General features: G+C 37.6%; 2 long non-coding RNA genes across 6 annotated transcripts; one reads left to right on the plus strand and one right to left on the minus strand.

Annotated features, from left to right (window-relative positions):
• Nucleotides 1-2,097: 2,097 nt before the first annotated feature.
• On the plus strand, nucleotides 2,098-17,377 carry LOC141605388 (uncharacterized). 2 transcript variants are annotated; one of them, XR_012526346.1, is made up of 3 exons: nucleotides 2,125-2,396; nucleotides 4,331-5,302; nucleotides 17,307-17,377. It is a non-coding gene; the product is annotated as an uncharacterized LOC141605388 (long non-coding RNA). The 2 variants fall into 2 exon arrangements; XR_012526345.1 differs by lacking the exon at nucleotides 17,307-17,377 and having other exon boundaries at nucleotides 2,098-2,396; nucleotides 4,331-5,307.
• A 615-nt stretch (nucleotides 17,378-17,992) lies between these two features.
• Nucleotides 17,993-20,767, minus strand: LOC141605395 (uncharacterized). 4 transcript variants are annotated; one of them, XR_012526349.1, is made up of 5 exons: nucleotides 20,479-20,767; nucleotides 20,132-20,335; nucleotides 19,178-19,474; nucleotides 18,272-18,822; nucleotides 17,993-18,045 (listed from the first exon to the last, which is right to left on the minus strand). It is a non-coding gene; the product is annotated as an uncharacterized LOC141605395 (long non-coding RNA). The 4 variants fall into 4 exon arrangements; XR_012526350.1 differs by having other exon boundaries at nucleotides 18,272-18,827; XR_012526351.1 differs by having other exon boundaries at nucleotides 17,993-18,365; nucleotides 20,479-20,760.
• Nucleotides 20,768-24,006: the final 3,239 nt, after the last annotated feature.

Raw genomic sequence — 24,006 nt, forward strand, 5'->3', positions numbered from 1 at the left:
ATCGGGGCTGACAACCGATGTACCACATCAGTCTCATATGAGTTGAACTCTGCAGGCTTAGTTTCCTTTTACTAAGGGAGTATTATAAACTAGAAAGAAGCCTAAATGCATAGAAATATTCAGTAGATACATCAAAATATCCACTACATGCACAAAAAATTAACACGCATCATTCTCATATGAGTTTAACTCTGAAGGCTTAGTTTTTTTTACTAAGAGAGTATTATAAACTAGAAAGAAGCCTAGATGCATAAAAATATTCAGTAGATACATCAAACTATCCACTACATGCACAAAAAATTAACACACATCATGCTCATATGAGTTGAACTCTGCAGGCTTAGTTTTGTTTTTACTAAGGGAGTATAATGAACTAGAAAGAAGCCTAGATGCATTGAAATATTCTGTAGATACACCAAAATAACCACTAAATGCACAAAAAAATAATACGCATCAGTCTCATAGGGTTTGAACTCTGCAGGCTTAGTTTTTTCACTAAGACAATATTAGGCACTAGAAAGAAGCCTAGATGTATAGAAATATTTAGTATATACACCAAAATAACCACTAGATGCACAAAACAATTATACGCATCAGTCTCATATGATTTGAACTCTGCAGGCTTAGTTTTTTCACTAAGACAATATTATGCACTAGAAAGAAGCCTAGATGCATAGAAATATTTAGTATATACACCAAAATAACCACTACATGCACAAAAAATTAATATGCATCAGTCTCGTATGATTTGAACGCCTGTAGGCTTAGTTTTCTCACTAAGTATTATGCACTAAAAAGAAGCCTACATGCATAGAAATATTCAGTATATACACCAAAATAACCACTACATGCACAAAACATTAATACGCATCCGACTTAGTTTTTTCACCAAGCCTTAGTTTTTTCACTATGGAAGTATTATGCACTAGAAAGACGCCTATATGCATAGAATTATTCATTAGATACACCAAATGACCACTATATACACAAAAAATTTAACATTAACAAGGGAAAGTGGGGCTTTAGAAAGTGTGAAATAAAGTGTGCATCTAGGGATACAACAAGAAATAAATTAATACTGATCTTAAACAAATAAGGGACATTATCTCCTACTTTTAGAAACTATGTAGCAAGTGCATAACGTACTCCTGTTTGAAAGCAAAACATATAAGGATCATTAGGTACTGCAATGTTAAGATAACTGCGGCAACCATTATACCATTATCCATATCATCAATTATCAAAGTCAATTGAGAATAGAGTAGATGATAAAGTACTGCACAATAGAAGATTCTATATCAATCTTTGAGTAATTTGATTTTCTTAGAAGAATAATGAATTATTAAATTATGATTTGAATAAGAGATTTCTGAAAAACGAAGAAGAATTGCAAAAAAAAAAAAAAAACTAATATGTTGTTCCTTCGGCCTTCCGTTGCCGGCTTGCTTGCCGAAACACCACCACAATTAGAGGCTATCACATTAAGAAAAGAATGACGACTAATGATTAAAAACAATTTAAATTAAGGTCTAATATTCAAATGGTATTGTTTATGAACCCTAATTTACTGCATATGACTCAAACCCCTAATTCGACTTCGCATCAACATAGGTTAATATCGAAACAATCAGAGAAATTAGGTAAAAATCATCGTGCTACTGCAATAAAACGGAAGTAAATCTTCTTGTGCACAAAGTTAAATAGATTTGAAATTTACCAGTATCAGTGGTGGTAAAGAAGGAGAATATCATAGTGAAGAAGGAGAAACGCGGTGATCGGCAACGGAGAAGCTTGATAAGCGCGGTGATCGAATGAGGATTGAGAGAAAAGAGAAGTGTGTGGTTGTAGTTTGTGATAATGGAGGATCTAAATTTTCGATTACCCTGATTATAGAAACAATAATCCCAGTCATTGAACCGTGTCAGATCCAATGGTCCTTGATGCTTTACAGGTTCTCATTATATCATAGGTTCTCACCGGATCCTGACTCTCTCTCTCTCTCTCTCTCTCTCTCTCTCTATATATATATATATATATATATATATATATATATATATATATATATATATAGAATCAGGATCCTGTACGAACTAAATTACGGTGCGAACTTACGAACTAGACCCTAACCCGTCAGATCAAATATTGAATGGCCAAAATTAAACACTCGTTTAACTCTTACAAACCCCAACTCTCACTCTCACCCGACACTCTTACTCTCTCCCGCCCATCACATCCACCTCCTCCTTCAGCCGCTGTCCTCCGACCACCTTCAACCTCCGACCACGATTAGCTGCCGGCGGCGCGCTCACTATCGAACTCTTTCGGACAAAACCCCAACTTTTATCGAGTTTCGCTCAAATTCAACGCGTCAATCCTCCAATTTTGATCAATTTCATGTAAGAGTGTTTAATTTCGTAATTATTCTCATAGTTTTCATTATTTATTTCCATAAATTTTAAATTTTCCCCAAATTTGCCTTAATTTGATGAAGTTTAACCCTAATTATTCTCATAGTTTTTATTAATTACTCTTTTTTTCCTGTTTTGTTGTTGTTTGATTTATTTAGTTATATTTATGCGTTAATTTTGAATCATTGGAGTATGATTGAATTTTTGCTGTTTATTGATCGATTTCTTTGAATTGTTTGAGTTTTGCAGGATATGTTTATGTGTTGGATTTACTTGTTTGAAGATCCTTGGATTTGAATGGAGTTGTTAGTTTTACACTTTCGATATGAAATGACATGAGATTCCAACAATACTATAGGCCAACACTGAACTTTTTCACAAATTGGCTGTGGAACTTTTTCAACCGGGGCTTGCTGGACACATCAGGAACTAATGTTCATTTTCGTCCTTCACTGGACTCGGTTTTTTCTTTGCTGGAGAGTTCCGTCTTTGCTTCTTACTATTCTCTAAGACGTCTGTGATACTTGGATCCTTGTTATCATTATCGTCTTCTTCCATTTTGCTTACTTTATCCTCAATGATCTCGTCCTTCAAGGGCTTTAGCGGCCTTCCTCTCCTCTTCTGAGTAGGAATCTTCTAGGTACAAACCTTTACCTTGCTAGATACACTCCGTTACCTTGCTAGATACACTCCTTTACCTTGCTAGGTACAAACCTTTACCTTGCTAGATACACTCCTTTACCTTACTAGATACACCCCTTTACCACATAACAAAACCCTATAGCCATTACCACATGCATCACCTATACACGCACAATTAGAAAAACGAAGAGCGAAACACACATTAAAAATGGTTAATATCCTGATTCACAGTGGATTATATACCCATTTGAATTTCATGTCAGCTTTATTTGGCACATTGGTGGACCTATAAATGAAAGTATACTGTTAGACTCATTGTCACCCGTCTTGGTTTTATATGGTGTCTTTTAACCAAAACAATTTCGGATGAACCAACATTTAGCAACATAGGCTTCATTTGTCGAACTATTTGTGTTTTCTCGAGACTCTATTAGCCATAGAGATTAAAACCCAGTTAGCAGTCTTAGCACCATAACTAGGAGCTTACACACAAAAAAAACTCACCTCTATAGTTTTGCCATCAGGAGCTTTGATGCCTGTGGAATAAAAATTTGATAACTTGTCTTACACTTGGATCCTCAGAGAGGTAGCTTACTATAGAGGTGAGTTTTTTTGATAACTCGTCTTATACTTGTGTAAACGGTTTTATATAAAAAGTTTTGCCTAAAAATGCCCCGAAATTATTACTAATGCCACAGACAAGTAGGCTCTTTTACCTTACTAGATACACTCGGTTAACTATCAACATGTATAGATGATGCCTGTGGTAACTGTGCATGTATCAGGTATTTGAACGTTTTTGTTATAAAATTTTAAACTTGAATTGTATAATGACATGATTTAGTATGAATTTTTAGTTGAATCCTAATTTGATTGTATATGACTCATATGAAGCTCTTCAATATATTGCATATATGTATCCTAATCTGATATAAGTTGTTCTAGGTTTTGCCAAAATGGTGAATGAGATGGTACTTGTAATTCGACTTCTAATGTGTGTAGTGCCGGAACCAGGATTTGTTGTTAGGGTGCAGATATGTTTACTTTTTTAGGGGAATAATTTACTAGTGGAATAAAAATAAAAATAAAAATCGAGAATTTCGACTAAAAGTCTCAAATCTCTGAATGTATGAGATTTTGATATTACAAAATTTGGGTTGTTTGTTTACGTTTCATATATTTGATAATTAATTATTCTGAAGAATGCTTGTTTGTGTACTAATCTCGTGGCATTGGTTACTACTGAAAAACTTCATTAAAGTAACAAGTTTTTGTTGCAGCTAAATTGGCAGCAAATAGTATCGCCAAAGGAATACACGGTAAATCAGTGCCAAAACAGATTAGGGAGGAGATAGCCTTGGAGATTACAAAAATGAAAGATGCCATTGGTGTCGTTCTTGGTTTAGCTGTGATCCTTGTTGGCGATAGGAAGGACTCTGCAACTTATGTTTGGAACAAAAAGAAAGTTTGTGCAGGTTAATTCTTTTGAAGTACATGTGCTCCAAACCTCAACGGAGGAGGAAGTGATTGACTCTATCTCCAGATTTTCATTTTCGTTATTACTACAGGATACATGTGTATCCGGTAGTAAAACCATGTGTACCTGGGGTATTAATGTGTGCATCTGAGATAATTAAACTAAATGAACTCTAAATAAAATATGCAGGGCGAAGTGAAAACAAGATTGGGTTCAAGGTCACCAAATTGCTACAGCAAAAGCAATGAATATCACCCATGCACGGAGATTTGAGTTACCAATGGTAGCGGTAGTCCGAGGTGGAAGCCGGAGTGGTTTTGCGGTGTGTCGGGTAGCCTGGTCGTAGCCGTGAAAATGTTTGTCGCGGTGTGAAGTGACTGGTTATATTACCGATGATGTCTCCGATGTAGGTTCAAGTGGCTATCGGGGCTGATTGCAGAATGGGGCTTGGTTGTGGGGTTAGTTCAGGGGTAATGGAGATGGTGAATTGGTGATAGTGGTGGGTGATGGTAGTTGATCTTTTGATTGCTGGTTACACAAATAAGGAGCCCAGGGACATATACGAGCAGTGAGTAGTCGAGTACCCCGGATACACAACTCGTGTATCTGCTACGGTGAAGTTGTGTATCTAGCACTCGATTTTGTGTATCTACTCTCAATTTTGTGGATGTAGTATCGATAGACGACTATACCAGTAATTTGTCGTAGTACGATTTTTAGTTCTATGCAATATGTTTAATCATGGATATAATAATATAGAGCTATAGTGTATTGTGTGGTTGTGGACAAGGCCCTCGGGAACTGCGTCCGCGGGATCCACACCAGGCATAATCGACTCGAGGTTCTTTCGAATCGAATTAAGACAAATTAGAGTCGCCACCAAGTTTTTTGGGAACTTGGAACCGTTCAAGTCAACTTTACACCTTTCATCGAAAAGCATAAAGCCAATCGACTACGAGTGATTAAAGATAAAGACTTGTACCCTATATCACTCGATTTGAATGACTCTCGTAATCCAATGGTATTTAGACGGATCCACAAACCATAGATCTTGAGTAAGGGGTGAGGGTACGTGTTGGGAAGCCCATAAGGACACCCAACCCCGCCCGTCAATAACGGCCTCTACTAAGTCAAGTGTCGAATTTCAAACAAGGTCATAGCTACTACGATGTATGATATGCAAACGTTGTTTTAACCCTATCATGTGACAACAATTTCTATGTAGTTTTAGATGCAACTAAACTAACTTTGTCAAAGTTGTAATTTAGCATGTGGGTTGATTGATCTAACAACATACAAAACAAAGCAAACAAGGCTTAAGGGGGAATGGGGGAGCCGTTGGGATCTACCTATTACAAACCAGGCATTTCATGCCGACACAACAACAAATTAAAGATACAACTCGGTCTAAATACAAGTGTTACATACAAAACAATACGCGACAACACACGCGGCCGTTTGGCCTAGAAAACCGTGCACATGAGGGGTGGCCCACGGCTCACATGACCCACGGCCTTGGGTCACTCCTCGTAATGCGTGCTCGCGCTTAGTCTCATCGAATTAGACATAGGGCTACGCACCAAAGCATGCATTAGCATAAACCGGGCCATGTTGCTTTAGACAACACGCGGTTTACTACGCTTCTACAAGCATTGGGAACAACCGTCTAACCAAACAAGACCAAGGTTTTTGAAGAGGTTTTGACTCAAAAAGAAGTAAAATAAACTCGAAAGTTACAACTCGATAAACAAACGATAAATTACAAGCTAACAAACGACAAAGAACGAAAGGTATAAAACAAGCGAGACAAAGAAAGACGTGGCCAACCCCACGGCATAAAGCCACGGCAACCCTCACGGCCAAGACAAGGCCAACCTAGTTCCTAAGTTAGGTTCATTAGTTAGATCGAATGATTGCAAAACGGATTAGAAAACGAGTAAAGACGATGTTGATTGATTGTCGCACGAGGGTGCATCCTACACGGCCTAAAGGGTCTAATTAGGTCAAATTCGCTAATTAATTTAACTCATCGAGTGTCAATAAGAAGGTGCTAATCACGCACTCTTATACTAGCGAGAAATTAGGTGAAAGAGAGAGATGCATTCAATTGTTTACAGAATCGTCGATTGATTTTATAACTTACGTCGAAGCCACCTATCGTGTCTAATTAGATTATTAAATTAATTTAAAGCCATCTAAATACATCATAGGTTAACAATCAGAGGTTAGACTAACATACAACGGGTCCTAGGGCATGTCAAATTGGCTGAAACAATAAGGGGGTCAAAAGCGACGATCGAAGTTAGAAACTTGTTTTATTTATGCCCTACCTTGAACACGAGGATATGTAAATGAGACGGGGGGTGTACGACCGACAGAAGTAGCGGTTTCTTTTCCCATCTCAAGTCAACGCGGGTGTTCATGGTGGTATTTTAACTCATACTCAGACTAACTAGTTTCATAGTTAAATTAAAACAATCGATAAACAAAACGAAAACAAACAAAAAACAAACTATAAAAAGAGCATAAGAAAACGAAATAAAAAGAGGAAAGAGAAGGGGATTTGATGCACCCTCAACCTACATGTATCGTTGACACCGTCTTGGGTCGTAATCGATGGTAGATTTTATCTCGAGAGGCCGTCGTCGACGAAGAATAAAGCAAACACGCGTTTTGGAAACTTTCTGGACAGCGATTTTCAAACAGTGATATCTCCCTCGTTTCACGACGAAAATTCGATTTAAAAGATGTTTTGAAAACTAGAAAGAGAGGAGAACAAGGATCTTAAAGCAATCCCTGCTCGTTTTGGGTTATTGGGCACGAAAAACGAGCACAAACAGAACTGGACAGACAAGAAGAAACCGCGAAAACAGAGTGTTATTTCACTCTGTTTTTCGAGGGATTTCGTGTACTCTCAAGGGCAATTTGGCTCGTAAATCTTTGTCTAATGTGTAGATGGATGTTGTGTGGTTAATTAGGAACAAGAAACTCGAATTTTAATGGAGGTTTGATGGAGGAACGAGTTGGTTTTCGAAGAGGACACACAAACAGTTTCAGTTTGTGTGTCGGTTTTGTTTAGGGTTTTTGGAGGATGTTTAGGGTTTGTTTCTGAGTTTAAAGCTTATGGGTGATGGTAGGATGTATGTAGAACTTAGAGGAATGAATGTATGGTGAAGGGGTGGTATTTATAAGGAGTTAAAATAGGTTAAAAGAGAGGGAGGAGCAATCGGGCTTCATCCCGTATGGCTGCTGTCCAGCCGGTTTTGGGAGGGTTTGAGAGGGGTTTTCTTGGTGATTAAGCTAGGATAATATGGGTAGGATACTAGGGTATGGGTTAGGGTTAATGGGTACGGGTCTTGGTAGTGTTTGGAGCGGGTTTGGGCTCACGAATTGGCTGCCAAAACAGGGGGGGCTCGATTTATACGGGCTGCTTGTGAGGGGTTTGGGACGAGGATTTGGGCTGTGGTATGGGGGTTCGAACAAGGGTGGATGGGTATTGGTCTAGGTGGGTTAGCATACTCGAGATTCGTGCCAATTAAATAAAAGAAACGGGCTCAAAAATCGAGCTAAAATCGAGCTCAAAAACACATGGTAAAACGAGTTTTCTTCGCTATTAAAATCGATTTTTCAAATCAAATAATCCATTAAAATAAATGACTTTTCAAATCAAATATACTCATAAAATGATTTTTCAAATCAATTATTTATTTTATATTCAATAAAATAAACTTGGGAAAATAAATTCAAAATAAAATAAAATAAATTGAATTTACCTAAAAAGCCATAATTTAAATATCATTTAAATTAACAAAACGAACCCACTAAAAAAAAACATTAATTTAAACATCATTTAAATTAATAAATTACTTCATCGACGACGCCCATTCTACCTCGTAAAACGAGCTCCAAATAATGACAATGACAACTAAAGAATACATGTGTCCTATCATCATCGGGTGTTTGTCGGGTTCTCTATAAATTCCAATATCGACGGATACGGGTATCTCTGAGCCCCCACTTTGACCGAGGCTTGGACAAGGCGAAAGTCAAAGTATACCCCAGTCCCTCTCGACCGAGGATTCTTCGGGTCGTTTATAGTCCATTAGACTTGCGTATATAAGCTCGCCAGCCATAAGAAGAGATCATACCTGAAACTTCGTTGGGGTTGACTCTTGCTTCTGTTGCGTCGAAATATCATCGTTGGTCGTCGACTCATAAATTGCATAAATGGTGGGTTGAGCCTTATCCTTAGGCGCCTACGTATCCGTTTCTGACGGAATCAAACCCGCGTCGTAGTTCGGCACTGTTGACACATGCCCAAAGTTTATCATCTGCTGGCGTTTGTCCAAAACTCATCATCTGCTGACATTTGCCCAAAATTTATCATCTGCTGGCACTTGTCCGAATGGGACGGGACTTTTCAAGGAGGTTGCCGCCACTTTCATTATTTGCTTTCAGCTACGGAATTTTTCCATTTCATACTCTTGTATTGAATTGAATTCTTGGTGGATGTCATCCTTCACATCTTGATATTGGTCTCTGAAGCCAACGGCTTCAGAGCCCCCAGTTTGCGATGGCTCTAAAGTCGAAGACTTTAGAGCCCCCAGTTGAAGCATATCCTGCTACATTTGAAACATAAAAACGCACTTGCAATAATCATCACATAGGCATATTTGGATCATCGATCTTGAAATTGGATCATTTGAAAGATTGGGTCATCGACCCGAAAATTGAATTTGAAAATTTTGAATGATTGGGTCATCGACCCGAATTTTGAATTTGACATTACTTGGTATGTTGGGCCATCGACCCAAAAAATTGAATTTGAGTTTTTTTTTGAATTTTGAAAGATTGGATCATCTATCCACAATTTGCAAAAAAGTTTTTGAAATTTCGGAATTTTGAACTTTTGAATTTGAACTTTTGAAATTATTTTTTGAAATCGAACCTTGATGGGTGAGCATGAAATACGACTCAGACACTTTGTATGACCGGTAAACCACGTGGGCGTAGCCCGCTACCGTAAAACAAAAAAGGAAAATAAAACCGTAAGTGTGCACGGGTTTTAATTCAATTATGGACTCGCTGGGGGTAAAAATGTAAATTGGCCATTCTGGCGCCAAAAGATGGCAAATGGGAATCACAAGGCCATCGGACTTGAGACAGAGATATCGTATGGCATGGGCGTGCTCCCGAGGGCACATGGGAACCAAGATCACTTGGCATTGACAAGGTGGATTAAACTCACGGAGCAACAACGTTGGCTTCGCCCAGACACCAAACACAGACTGATTTTATGAGAACAGTTGGACATCACACATGACTTTTGTTGGGAACATTCTGTCACTCTTCTCCTCGCCTCCTTTCTTTGCAGCGAGTTTCATCATTTCTTGCCACCGCCTTCTTTCTTTTCAGCGGACTTTTACTAATTTTCTTCCACGCCTTCTTTCTTTTCAGCGGGTTTTTCATATTTTATGTTCCCAACACAAACCCACATCTATGTGACTCAGCATCTTTGCCTAAACCGTTAGATAAAGCTCATTTCGAGACTTGACACTACTCATCTGAACCTATATCCTCATTCTAGCCTACATCGAGTGCTAAGACCGACTCAAACAAAGGTGGCTTCATTTGGACTTGGTTAAGACCCGTAAGAAACCGACAAGATGACAACTTCGATTATGGGTGGATTGAATCCCTTATTTTGAAGGACTGCCTACGTATTCGCGTGGAGCGAAATCAAATCCGACGTAGTTCGATCAAGGTGCATAAACATGGCATTTTGATTGTGTGTACACACTCGAAGGTTTCACCTAAGGTATCATGTCGTATCCCATTCTAGCCTGTAAAGTGCCGTTAAATCCCGTGTTTGGGGTTAGGTGTAAAAGGCTTGGATCTTTTGGGATGTGGAGCTTGGTAATAACAAGTTGGAATGGTTAACCATCATTCTGAAGGTTTGTTTTGTGGTGCTAAGGCCAAGGGCTATGGCTGCTGATGTGGTTGGAATGGGTGTCTCGGGTTTGATGAACCACGAGTGCAAATTGGTTGAAAAATGATGTGGGTTCAAATTCCATGTCTGGACCCTAAAGGCTAGGTATAACAACACAAGCGGAATAATTCTCAAAATTCCCGACTATCCCTTTGTAACTGTCTCAGGAAGGACTTAGAGGGTAAAGAGGTTACTACTTAAGCTTTTGGGCTTCGCCCATTGAACTTCAACTATGGGTACTTGACTTGACTTCTGGCTTCCGTAACTTCGACATTCAACCAAAAGCGTTCTGCAATGACTTCAACATCTTTTTTTCTTTTTTCCTTTTCTTTCATCTTTTTTTCATTTTTCATTTTTTTTTCATTTTTCCAATTTTTCCCTTTTTCTCATTTTTCATTCTTTTTCATATTTTTTCTCTCTTTGAAAATGATCTTCTATTCATTCTCTTAGTCATAAATGGATACACCTTGAAAACTGGGCTTCGCCAACTAATTTGGGTAGGAACTAACAATTCCTTGTTAGAACGGGTTGATATCTTCTCTCTTCGAGATGGGATGATTTTGTTGGGGAAAAGGCTTGCCTTCCATCATCGATAGGGGAAACAAGGAGCTAGTCCGGGTTTGTCATAGAATCATCTAAAAGCTTGTCACAAACATTGGTTCAGATGGAGGTTTTCTACCACCAGACATGGAATAGGTAAAGGAATCAAACACGGCATCCTAGTGTACCTTACATTTTGAAACAGGACATATTTCTACCCCAGGGAGTGTGTTGTGTGTTTTATCATGTTTCGGAATGATTGAGGATTGGAAACAAGACATATTTGGAAACGAAACTGCAACTTTTTTTTATTGGAATGAGAAATGCTTAACAGACTCAAAGGAACGATTCCTAGGACACACCCTAGGTCATCGCGGAACAAACGACTCAACTTCAAGAAAAGAAAGTCCTAGACTCGACTCGACTAAGATAAGAAAACAGATCCCGACTCATAATTTCAAATCTGGTCATGAGCTTTCTCTTGTTCAGTTGTCAACTTAGATGCTCGTCTCTTGTCCTTGATCCCTGTGATGGTTTGCCTCCATCCCGAGGTAGTCCTCTGAGGATCTACGCTAGTGATGGAGGTCGGTGAATCGAATTGTCTTTTATTAACTTCGTTAATGAGAGGAGTACATTCTAGAGCAAGACTCCCGACTTGAATTTCATTCTTTGGGTTTGGCAAGAATTCAGAGCAATCCACAACTATTTTCCCGATAAACACTCTTTTCCAGTGACATGGGCGGATAAGATGGGAATAATCGACATTGTCTTCGACAGAAACAAAGTTAGTGTGATCGCCAAATGGATTGGTGATGTTATTGGGTTTAACAGTTGGGATCGGGAGTGTTCCATTCTCAATCATGTCTTGGATTTCGTGCTTGATCGATAGCACCTTTCAATATCATGGCCTTTCCCTTGGTGAAAGGCACAGTAGGCATTTGGTTTATACCATTTACCTTGTTGATCAGCGGGAGGGTCCGGAGTTGGACCAATAGGCTTCAGCTTTCCTTGGGCTATGAGCCTTTGGAGAGCGTATGTATAAGTGCATCCGATATCGGTGAATGCCCTAGGAGCTTGGCGCTGCGGCTTCTTCGATTGCCCTTCTAAGAGATTGATGGCTTCATCCAAATGGGTCGTTGCTGGGGCTTTGGTCCTAGACGAAGAGGCCCCTTGGTATCCTTTTGGCTTCTCAACTTCTGCCATTCGGACGTCATCTTCTACCTTTATCCCAATTCTTATCAATTCTTTGAAAGAACCAAAATTCTGTATTTCGAGCATTACGGTAAATGCAATCGTAGATTCTTTACGAACTTATCTACCATTTCAACTTCATCAGGCTTCTTGGCTAGTTTCACGCTTTCAGCGCGCCATCTTGCGAGGAATTCAGTAAAGCCCTCTTTCTCCTTCTGTGTCATCACTTCCAAAGTCCTTATGTTGGTTTGAATCTCAACATTGTCGATAGTGCTTACGAACTCCACCGTAATATCTTCGAAAGTGGGGAAGTTCTTGAGGTCAAGATTATAGAACCACGCCTTTGGGTGTTCACCCGAGAGATTGGGCGAAAATTTCGAGAGAGCATATCGGCGGTACTCTCTTCGATGCTAAGTACCCTTTATAGGCCTTAACATGGTGGATGGATCTTGGTGCCCTTGAACTTTGGGATGTCGGTGAGTACCATGTTCGTGGGCAACTTATCTGAATCGGGCATAGGCCCTAGCATTCTCATAGTGAATGTTCTTCCCCAGGAGAGCTTCAAACGGTCTTGATGAACTTGAACCGTTTTTCCGGATCGGTCGGTGGTGGAGGGGAATCTTCACCCAGCTTAGATTCGATTGCATCCATTCGGGTCATCATGAGGTTCACGGCCTCGGTAAGCTTGTTAACACATCTTCCATTGCTTGACGTCGGGTTTTTGGCGGCCTTTCTACAAGAAAACCCCGTACTGAGTCAATATTTAAAGTAAGAGCCCCTGCACACTTAAGGACTCGACCCCAACTTGACTCAAACAAAGACTCGACTTGAGATTGACTAAACAAGGGTTCGACTCACGGTTTGATTTAGACATCGGTTCATTTTAGACTCGACAAAACGACATGACTCAAACTGTCATAACTCGATTCTAAACTGGACTTGGTGTGACTAAACCCGTGATTGGGCTAACATAGCCCATGGGTTTGAGTGAAACGTCCTAAAGGGCCTAGCTTGGACGTTTTTTGTGGATTATCCTAGACCAAAAGGTCGACCAACATGACTCAAAGCCCAAGAGGTGAGCTTGGGTGACCCAACAAGGTCGTGTTCTAGACTCTTAGAACAAAACACACCCGGCCTAACACGGCCATGACCCGGACACGACTCGACGCATTTCATGCTTGGTTGAGGTTCGAGAAACATTTTGGATTGATTTTGAAAAAAAGAAGGATTGATTTGAAAATGAGATTTGAAATGGGCGACATCACCTAAAGCTATAAAAGCTTATTTTGGGCCGAAATTTCTAGTCCTATTTGGGCAGCGTTCCGCGTTTTTAAAACCATGCTATTTTGAAAATAAGTTGTTCAAAAGTTCGGTTTTGAAAAGGACATGGGAATTTTCGAAAATAAAGACTCGGGAAAACACATTGCACATTGTCATTCTCATGTTATAAGGATGTATGCTCCTAGACATCTCTAAGTCTCGGCAAGTCTTCTACAAGAAGGTCTATGCCCTCCATCCTTTTGCGGTCTTATAGAGCAAGGTGTCTTAAGGTAAAGTACCTAGAAGATCGTCCCCACTCCCAAGAACCACGCGAGGCGAAGTGGAAGCGAGCAATGTGCGCTTCCGGCATAGTGGGACGTCGCCCCCCACGCATCACGAAGAAACGCTGGGACGGCCCGGGTAAGTCCTTAAGGGTTTATACATGAATCGTAGCACTATGAGTAATGTTTTACTTTCCAACACTTTCTTTTCAAGTTTCACCTCGGAGGAAAAGACCCTAGAAACACAAAGTGTAACTAGTCCTCTTTTCCCAGTGAGTCGCCAAAATCGTGGACAAGGCCCTCGGGAACTGCGTCCGCGGGATCCACACCAGGCATAATCGACTCGAGGTTCTTTCGAATCGAATTAAGACAAATTAGAGTCGCCACCAAGTTTTTTGGGAACTTGGAACCGTTCAAGTCAACTTTACACCTTTCATCGAAAAGCATAAAGCCAATCGACTACGAGTGATTAAAGATAAAGACTTGTACCCTATATCACTCGATTTGAATGACTCTCGTAATCCAATGGTATTTAGACGGATCCACAAACCATAGATCTTGAGTAAGGGGTGAGGGTACGTGTTGGGAAGCCCATAAGGACACCCAACCCCGCCCGTCAATAACGGCCTCTACTAAGTCAAGTGTCAAATTTCAAACAAGGTCATAGCTACTACGATGTATGATATGCAAACGTTGTTTTAACCCTATCATGTGACAACAATTTCTATGTAGTTTTAGATGCAACTAAACTAACTTTGTCAAAGTTGTAATTTAGCATGTGGGTTGATTGATCTAACAACATACAAAACAAAGCAAACAAGGCTTAAGGGGGAATGGGGGAGCCGTTGGGATCTACCTATTACAAACCAGGCATTTCATGCCGACACAACAACAAATTAAAGATACAACTCGGTCTAAATACAAGTGTTACATACAAAACAATACGCGACAACACACACGGCTGTTTGGCCTAGAAAACCGTGCACATGAGGGGTGGCCCACGACTCACATGACCCACGACCTTGGGTCACTCCTCGTAATGCGTGCTCGCGCTTAGTCTCATCGAATTAGACATAGGGCTACGTACCAAAGCATGCATTAGCATAAACCGGGCCATGTTGCTTTAGACAACACGCGGTTTACTACGCTTCTACAAGCATTGGGAACAACCGTCTAACCAAACAAGACCAAGGTTTTTGAAGAGGTTTTGACTCAAAAAGAAGTAAAATAAACTCGAAAGTTACAACTCGATAAACAAACGATAAATTACAAGCTAACAAACGACAAAGAACGAAAGGTATAAAACAAGCGAGACAAAGAAAGACGTGGCCAACCCCACGGCATAAAGCCACGGCAACCCTCACGGCCAAGACAAGGCCAACCTAGTTCCTAAGTTAGGTTCATTAGTTAGATCGAATGATTGCAAAACGGATTAGAAAACGAGTAAAGACGATGTTGATTGATTGTCGCACGAGGGTGCATCCTACACGGCCTAAAGGGTCTAATTAGGTCAAATTCGCTAATTAATTTAACTCATCGAGTGTCAATAAGAAGGTGCTAATCACGCACTCTTATACTAGCGAGAAATTAGGTGAAAGAGAGAGATGCATTCAATTGTTTACAGAATCGTCGATTGATTTTATAACTTACGTCGAAGCCACCTATCGTGTCTAATTAGATTATTAAATTAATTTAAAGCCATCTAAATACATCATAGGTTAACAATCATAGGTTAGACTAACATACAACGGGTCCTAGGGCATGTCAAATTGGCCGAAACAATAAGGGGGTCAAAAGCGACGATCGAAGTTAGAAACTTGTTTTATTTATGCCCTACCTTGAACACGAGGATATGTAAATGAGACGGGGGTGTACGACCAAAGCGAAGTAGCGGTTTCTTTTCCCATCTCAAGTCAACGCGGGTGTTCATGGTGGTATTTTAACTCATACTCAGACTAACTAGTTTCATAGTTAAATTAAAACAATCGATAAACAAAACGAAAACAAACAAAAAACAAACTATAAAAAGAGCATAAGAAAACGAAATAAAAAGAGGAAAGAGAAGGGGATTTGATGCACCCTCAACCTACATGTATCGTTGACACCGTCTTGGGTCGTAATCGATGGTAGATTTTATCTCGAGAGGCCGTCGTCGACGAAGAATAAAGCAAACACGCGTTTTGGAAACTTTCTGGACAGCGATTTTCAAACAGTGATATCTCCCTCGTTTCACGACGAAAATTCGATTTAAAAGATGTTTTGGAAACTAGAAAGAGAGGAGAACAAGGATCTTAAAGCAATCCCTGCTCGTTTTGGGTTATTGGGCACGAAAAACGAGCACAAACAGAATCTGACAGACAAGAAGAAACCGCGAAAACAGAGTGTTATTTCACTCTGTTTTTCGAGGGATTTCGTGTACTCTCAAGGGCAATTTGGCTCGTAAATCTTTGTCTAATGTGTAGATGGATGTTGTGTGGTTAATTAGGAACAAGAAACTCGAATTTTAATGGAGGTTTGATGGAGGAACGAGTTGGTTTTCGAAGAGGACACACAAACAGTTTCAGTTTGTGTGTCGGTTTTGTTTAGGGTTTTTGGAGGATGTTTAGGGTTTGTTTCTGAGTTTTAAAGCTTATGGGTGATGGTAGGATGTATGTAGAACTTAGAGGAATGAATGTATGGTGAAGGGGTGGTATTTATAAGGAGTTAAAATAGGTTAAAAGAGAGGGAGGAGCAATCGGGCTTCATCCCGTATGGCTGCTGTCCAGCCGGTTTTGGGAGGGTTTGAGAGGGGTTTTCTTGGTGATTAAGCTAGGATAATATGGGTAGGATACTAGGGTATGGGTTAGGGTTAATGGGTACGGGTCTTGGTAGTGTTTGGAGCGGGTTTGGGCTCACGAATTGGCTGCCAAAACAGGGGGGGCTCGATTTATACGGGCTGCTTGTGAGGGGTTTGGGACGAGGATTTGGGCTGTGGTATGGGGGGTTCGAACAAGGGTGGATGGGTATTGGTCTAGGTGGGTTAGCATACTCGAGATTCGTGCCAATTCGTAAAAGAAACGGGCTCAAAAATCGAGCTAAAATCGAGCTCAAAAACACATGGTAAAACGAGTTTTCTTCGCTTTTAAAATCGATTTTTCAAATCAAATAATCCATTAAAATAAATGACTTTTCAAATCAAATATACTCATAAAATGATTTTTCAAATCAATTATTTATTTTATTTTCAATAAAATAAACTTGGGAAAATAAATTCAAAATAAAATAAAATAAATTGAATTTACCTAAAAAGCCATAATTTAAATATCATTTAAATTAACAAAACGAACCCACTAAAAAAAAACATTAATTTAAACATCATTTAAATTAATAAATTACTTCATCGACGACGCCCATTCTACCTCGTAAAACGAGCTCCAAATAATGACAATGACAACTAAAGAATACATGTGTCCTATCATCATCGGGTGTTTGTCGGGTTCTCTATAAATTCTAATATCGACGGATACGGGTATCTACAGTGGTACATATACGTGCGTCACTGTTTTATTTTTTTAAAATAAGAGATATCAAAGTGAAATTAATCACTTTCATTTTATTTTCCTGAATTTGCCCTCTTACCCACAGTATAAAGTATGCTATGCTCTTATTTCTAAAATGGGAGAAGAACAACATAAGGTTAACGTTTTACAGCATCCTAAACATAATTGTTGGCCGTCACCCTCGTTTTATCTCATTAAGTATCTAGATACTACTCTTTAGCTAGCTAGATATACTCCTTTAAATTGTTAGATACATATCTTTATTTAGTTAGACACACTCCTTTAAATTGTTAAAAAAATACATTTAGTTAGCTAGATACACTCATTTATGTTGTTAGATACAATCTTTTAGCTTGCTAGATACATTCCTTTAAAATACAAGATACATACCTTTATTTAGCTAGATACACACCTTTAAGTTACAGTCTTACAGATAAATACCTATTGTTTGTTAGATACACTCCTTTAAATTATTACTAGATAGATATCTTTTATTTGTAAGATACACTCTTGTAAGATACTAGATACATTCCTTTAGGATACTAGATACATACCCGTAACTTGCTAGATACATATCCTCTTTAGAAAAATGCAACATAAACTCCTAATACTAAACGACATTTTACATGTCACTAGAACAATGATTCGGCTTGTTCCAGTTTGTATGGGGCACCGTGTTATGTATACCGGTCCATCTGCCCACCCACTTCGAAGTTGTCTGATACCATGCATGTTCATGTTGTTACATAATTCAGTATTTAACCTGTTTCTCGATTCTAATTTGGCTAATTTATGAATGATATAAATGTCGAACTCAATATAGATGTTACTCCATAGAAAATATATGAAGTTTTTTAGCTGTAGACTTGAACGTGGCAGTCAATACCAATGGATACTGATATTGTTTTGAACATGATTGACAACTTTGATTAACAGTTGGTTACCTTCTCGTGCTACAATACGAGTTCCTGGAAACTGGCCGTTAACTGTAACGATGCTCTTTGTCTGGCATAACCTTGTCACATTTTGTAGCTTGATCTATTAACATACAAATAAGGACATGGTTAGGAATTATAAATTTAATATTGTAAAGATGATCAACTATTCTTAGCTTGCATGAAAAAATATAGACGCTAAGTGATCTTCCTCAATTTCAGAATATACGATAAATAAATGTAAGGGCTACTTGTTTTTCTTATTTCAACTTTAACTGTATAATTCCCGTAGCTCCCTCAACTGAGAAGACATGCCCTATTTGGCGGAATTGTAGGGTCAATCTTTGTAAGATGTGAAACATCTAAGATAGTGTACTCCGTGAAATTTGAGATGTCCGGAGAATAATACATAACTTCTTCGAGTTCTTCTTGTGCATCCATGAACCAGCTAGTCTATGGCAGTTTAATGCACAGATTGTTAGATTTGCAGTTGATGCAATCTCAACAGCCATGGTACCACTGCAACATCTTCAACTTCCTCTACTATACTCTCCAAGATTCTGCACTAGAATCAAAAATTTGTATTTACTCTGGTATAATTTATCTAGAATAGGAATTCACAACCATTTAAAAAACATAACCAAGTATTTTTCTCAAAGACCACAAGTTAAACATGAACAAGTTCAGGCATCTCGATTAGAAATTCACAACCATTTATCACGTATCATAAGGAAAATGATTTTCGGTATCTTACTAAAATGGTTTACATACTAGCTGAAATCTATGGCGACATTAAAACATTCAACGAGTACATGTTCAACAATTGAGTTACATCAAAATATCGACCATTCTTTTCAATTTTCCGAGCTAGTAACATCAGAAATTAGATAATTAACAAATAAAACAAGAATGAACCTGCAGCAGCATAGCCTCCATCTCCAAGCTCACATCTCTGCACTCCTCTAGTCGGCACCTCCCGTACACTCCTTCGACCACTGTCGAGTAGCCCATTGTCAGAGGCAGTGTCTCAGACCACCGCAACAGCACCAACATTCGACCCACCTGCAAAATCATAAATCTCTATCCACCACCATTTGAATACTCTGGTGACCAAAGATGATATCCAACTCGGAAACGCAACTGCCTCAAAAGATCTAGATGCTTATTTGACACCGATTTCTTCAGGAGGATCCTCTTTTGAGCACTCCGAATCTTCGACATCAGAGCAGTTCAAATATCAATAAACAATCTTTCCATTGTGATGGTGGCAACAAAAAAGTCACACCATTCATCAGTATCATTAAGAATTATCTTAGAAAGCACCTATATAGGAAGCTCTAGGATAGTATATACGGAGTATTCACCCTATTTATAAGAGTTCCTGTAAATAAAGTACCATATACATTAATACTATCTTCTTCGTAATCCTTTCATCGGTATACATCTTATCTTGATTCAAACGGCTATAAATAAATCATTGAAGTCGTATTAAAAAGGGCCAGATACAACAAATACACATGATATTACTAGTAGATACACATGCTATTATTACTAGATACACAAATCGATTGTGTATGTAGTAGTAATACCATATGTTTCCGGGCTGCTATTTTGTGTATCCATGATCTAAAGATCAACTACGACCATCCACTTGACCACCACCACCACACCTACCGCTAGCACCACCATCTCTGAATTAACCCCACAACTAACTAGCCTCGTTCCCGCCATTAGCTTCGACAGCCCCGTTCAGTTTTTCAGGCATTATGCGAAACATAACAAACCTATACTAATTCACCAGAGTTAAAGTTAACTCATCATCACAATGTTACGGCATACACTTACCAGTAGTAAAATAAGCAGTCTCACCTGGTAACATCAATCTTCTCGTCAGACTCGGATGCAGTGGCCTCGAAACCATTAACCCCACCTCGGTAGCTTACCACAAGCTCCCCCTCAAGTATCACTATGTAGACCTCTGCCTTTATCACATCCAAATGGACAAGAAACAACAATCAAAATCCCAATTTACAGCCCTTCATTTTCACATACAGCTCAAACAACAAATCACCCCTGTAGTGTCAAATGAAAACAAATTAACAATCAATTACGATAAACCCGGTTAAGAATTAAAATTGTTTTTGAGATGAGAAACACTCTATTAAGCAAGTTGTTATAGCAAAATCAAGGTATCATAACACCAATCATACGCTTACCAGTAGTAAAAGTTACTTTGTGAAGCATGCTTGCTATTGGGATTTTTATTGTTGTTTTTTGTCCATTGTCGAAGCAGTATAAAGTGAAATCCGTTCTTGGGGAGCGTGGTAGAAGCGGCGGTGGAAATGGCGGCCGATGGTGGAAGTATCGATCGGCGGTGGAAGTGGCGCCGACGGTGAAAGTGTGAGAGGTGATGGAGGCAGAGTGTTTGTGGTGGGTTTGTGGTGGGAGAGTGTTGAATTGTTTTAATTGAGTAGAGAAATAAGAAAGCCCTCTTGAGAATGACTTCAATTGGTTAGTTCGTACCGTAAATCGGTTAAATGCAGATCCCGCCCTATATATATATATATATATATATATATATATATATATATATATATATATATATATATATATATATATATATATATATAATTGGGATCCTGTGAAACCACCAAAATAATGAACCGTGAGAACTCCACCTTACTTGATACTTTTCTTTAAAAAATAACGACATATTTGGATTCAAAGATAGAAGTTTATGGCTAGATAACATATTTCTTGGTCCTAAAAGTATAAACTATTGACTAAATCGAATCGACTTTCATTTTATTAATTTTCGTGCATCCTCTACTCATTTTCATTTAACTAACAATATTCATGCACCTAGAACTCGATTTCGTGCATCTAGCGCTCGTTATTTTCATGCACCTAGTACTCATTTTCATGCATGTAACAATTTTCATGCACCTAATATTAGTTTTAGTGCATCGATAGCTATTTTAGTATACTTAATTGTATTTTTTTACATTAAGTTTGAATATTGTTAATAAAATCGATAAATTTTGTTTAGGTATGCTAAAAAATGTGTTTGAATAAACTAAACTAAGAGTAAATGATCCATCAAAACTTTGGGAACAAGATTTGATGATGATTTAGTAAGGGTTCTCACGGTTCTCATTATGTTGGTGGTTCTCACCTGGATCCTCGACCCTATATATATATATATATATATATATATATATATATATATATATATATATATATATATATATATATATATAACATGGTTGAAGCATTGTGGATGCGACACGTGTCAACCCAGTATTTAATACACGTATTAATTACAGATAAACATTAAATATAAACATAATAAATGTTATATAAATCTAAGCAAAATATTAATATATTTTAATAAATTTATTATAAAATTACATTAAATAATTACGGTGATTTGATTCTAAGTTTATTAAAAAATTATTTTGATAAAAATTCTAAAATGTAAATAATTACGTTCATTGCGAAAACTGCTTCAAATTGAGTATAATTTTGAAAATCAACTAAGATGGTTTGACCATGTGAGAAGGAGACCTATGGAGTCACCAGTTAGGAGGCCTAACTCGAGACTTGGAGAACAGAAAATGTTCCTAGGGGTAGAGGGAGGCGGAGATAGACATGGTTGAGAGTGATAGAGCACGATGTAAGATTTATGCGGCTTGAGGAGAGTATGGTGACGGAGAGGGCACAATGGAGGGAAATGATACATGAGGATTTTTAGTATTTGATGTTATTTGACATATTTAGTGTTTTTATTTAATTTTTAAAACAAAATTTATTTGTTCTTCTCTCCTTTATTACACCTTTTTTACCAACCACTTTCTTATATATTTTACTTGATTTACTTTTAAGGTATTCCGGATCCTTAAATTTTTCTTCGTTTTTCAAAATCGTTTTAATATTTATTCTCGATTTAAATTTTAAGTTTTTATAAAAGAAATCCGGACTTCGATTTTAAAACCTATAAATTTACCTTGACTTTATATTTTGTTTCCCTCTCCCTTTTGTGTTTTTTTTTTTTATTTTTCCCTTTTCTATTTTTTTCGCATTTTGAGGTGGGAGTTCATCCATGAACGGTTCTAAAGGTTGATTCATGTCAGCTGATCCCAACTCATTTTGGGATTAAGGCTCTGATGTTGTTGTTGTTGTTATTGTTGTTGTTGTTGAGTAAAGTTAGTGTCTCATAATGTTTTATGTTTACGTAAAAAGACATTTTGAGAAAGTTATAAAACTTAGACCATTAAATCCTAAGAAAAATATATTTGGAAGAATCATTGTATTTCATAAAAACATAACTTAAAGAAAACTACTAAGAGATAAGTTTTTATGTGCGAATGAAAAAAATTATGTTGCGAGAAATTGAATACATATGAGATTTTGATAAGTTTACATAGTGTGATAACGAGTATGTGTACGAGTATATATGTACACAGTGATCGCGAGTGCATTTGAATAATCAAAACAAAAGTAATGATTATTAAATAATAGTATTATAAACGGCATGAAAAAGTAGAAAAAACGTTACATTTTTCTTTAATATCTTCAATTAAATATGTATACTTCAAATATAAATATTGATTATGACTACCTAAATATTACTTTTAGTTAAACATTTTGTATGTTATCTTTTAAATACTTTGAATTTAAACCTCAAAAAATATTATTTGAGAAAGTTTAACCATTTTATTTATTCTTAAACATCAATTATATATAGTTGTTGAAAAATACAAAAGGTGCAATTCTTATAGATATGTTTGACACATAACACATGCAAGACACAATCAAAACATTTGAATAACTTGAGTTTGAACTCTATATGTTTGATACATAAATATCACATGTTATACATAAAAAAATTAAAAATTACATAAAATTATATTCACGTCATTTTAAACAAATATTAATTGATTTGGAACATAACGTATCTTAAAATGATATAATTTAAGAACTTAATGTTAATTGTGGTATTATTCGAATAAATTTTATTTTAATTAATATGATATTTGATCAGTCACAAAATAATTTATAAAACGTTGATCATGCATAATTAGTTATCACTTATTAGTTTTAATTAAAATTGTATATATTTTATTTTAAAACATTGAAGTTAAATCTAAAAGAAATTAATTTATTTTTATTTATAAGTAAAAATATTAAGGGTCATATATAAATTATGTTATTTTTCTTCAATTATAATAATTAAATTTAAGAACAGGCCGCGCGAAGCGTAGGATACTACCTAGCCTTCAATATAAAACCCAAAAGATCCAAATGTAAACTATTCAAAGTGTAAATTGCAAGAACAATATTGGATTGATTATTGAAAGATTAATGTAATTTGCGTGGAAAGATTAAAAGTTAATCTGAGAGATCAGATCAATCTAATTTAATCTACGAGAGTTTGCTAATCTAATCTAAGGAGGCGTAATCCTCTCCGAGGCATAACCCTAAAATTATTACTAGTAGAGTATATATATTTGATTCAAGATTAAGGGCAAAATGGTCAATACACTTGAAGTTCGGGTGGAAAAGTAGTGCCCGCCCGAGCTGTCTAAGATCTCGCCCGGGTTGACGATTGGGAACTCGTCCGGGTTAAGGATTGTGTTTACCCAGGTTGGTCATCAGCCAGCCCGGGTTATGGTATGGGATAGCTCGCCTGGGTTGATGTTATTAGTGTCCAATTCTTTGAATGCTGCACCATGCCCCGGGCG

Source organism: Silene latifolia, chromosome 1 (genome assembly GCF_048544455.1).
Source record: "Silene latifolia isolate original U9 population chromosome 1, ASM4854445v1, whole genome shotgun sequence".
In the NCBI taxonomy this organism is placed as follows: domain Eukaryota; kingdom Viridiplantae; phylum Streptophyta; class Magnoliopsida; order Caryophyllales; family Caryophyllaceae; genus Silene; species Silene latifolia.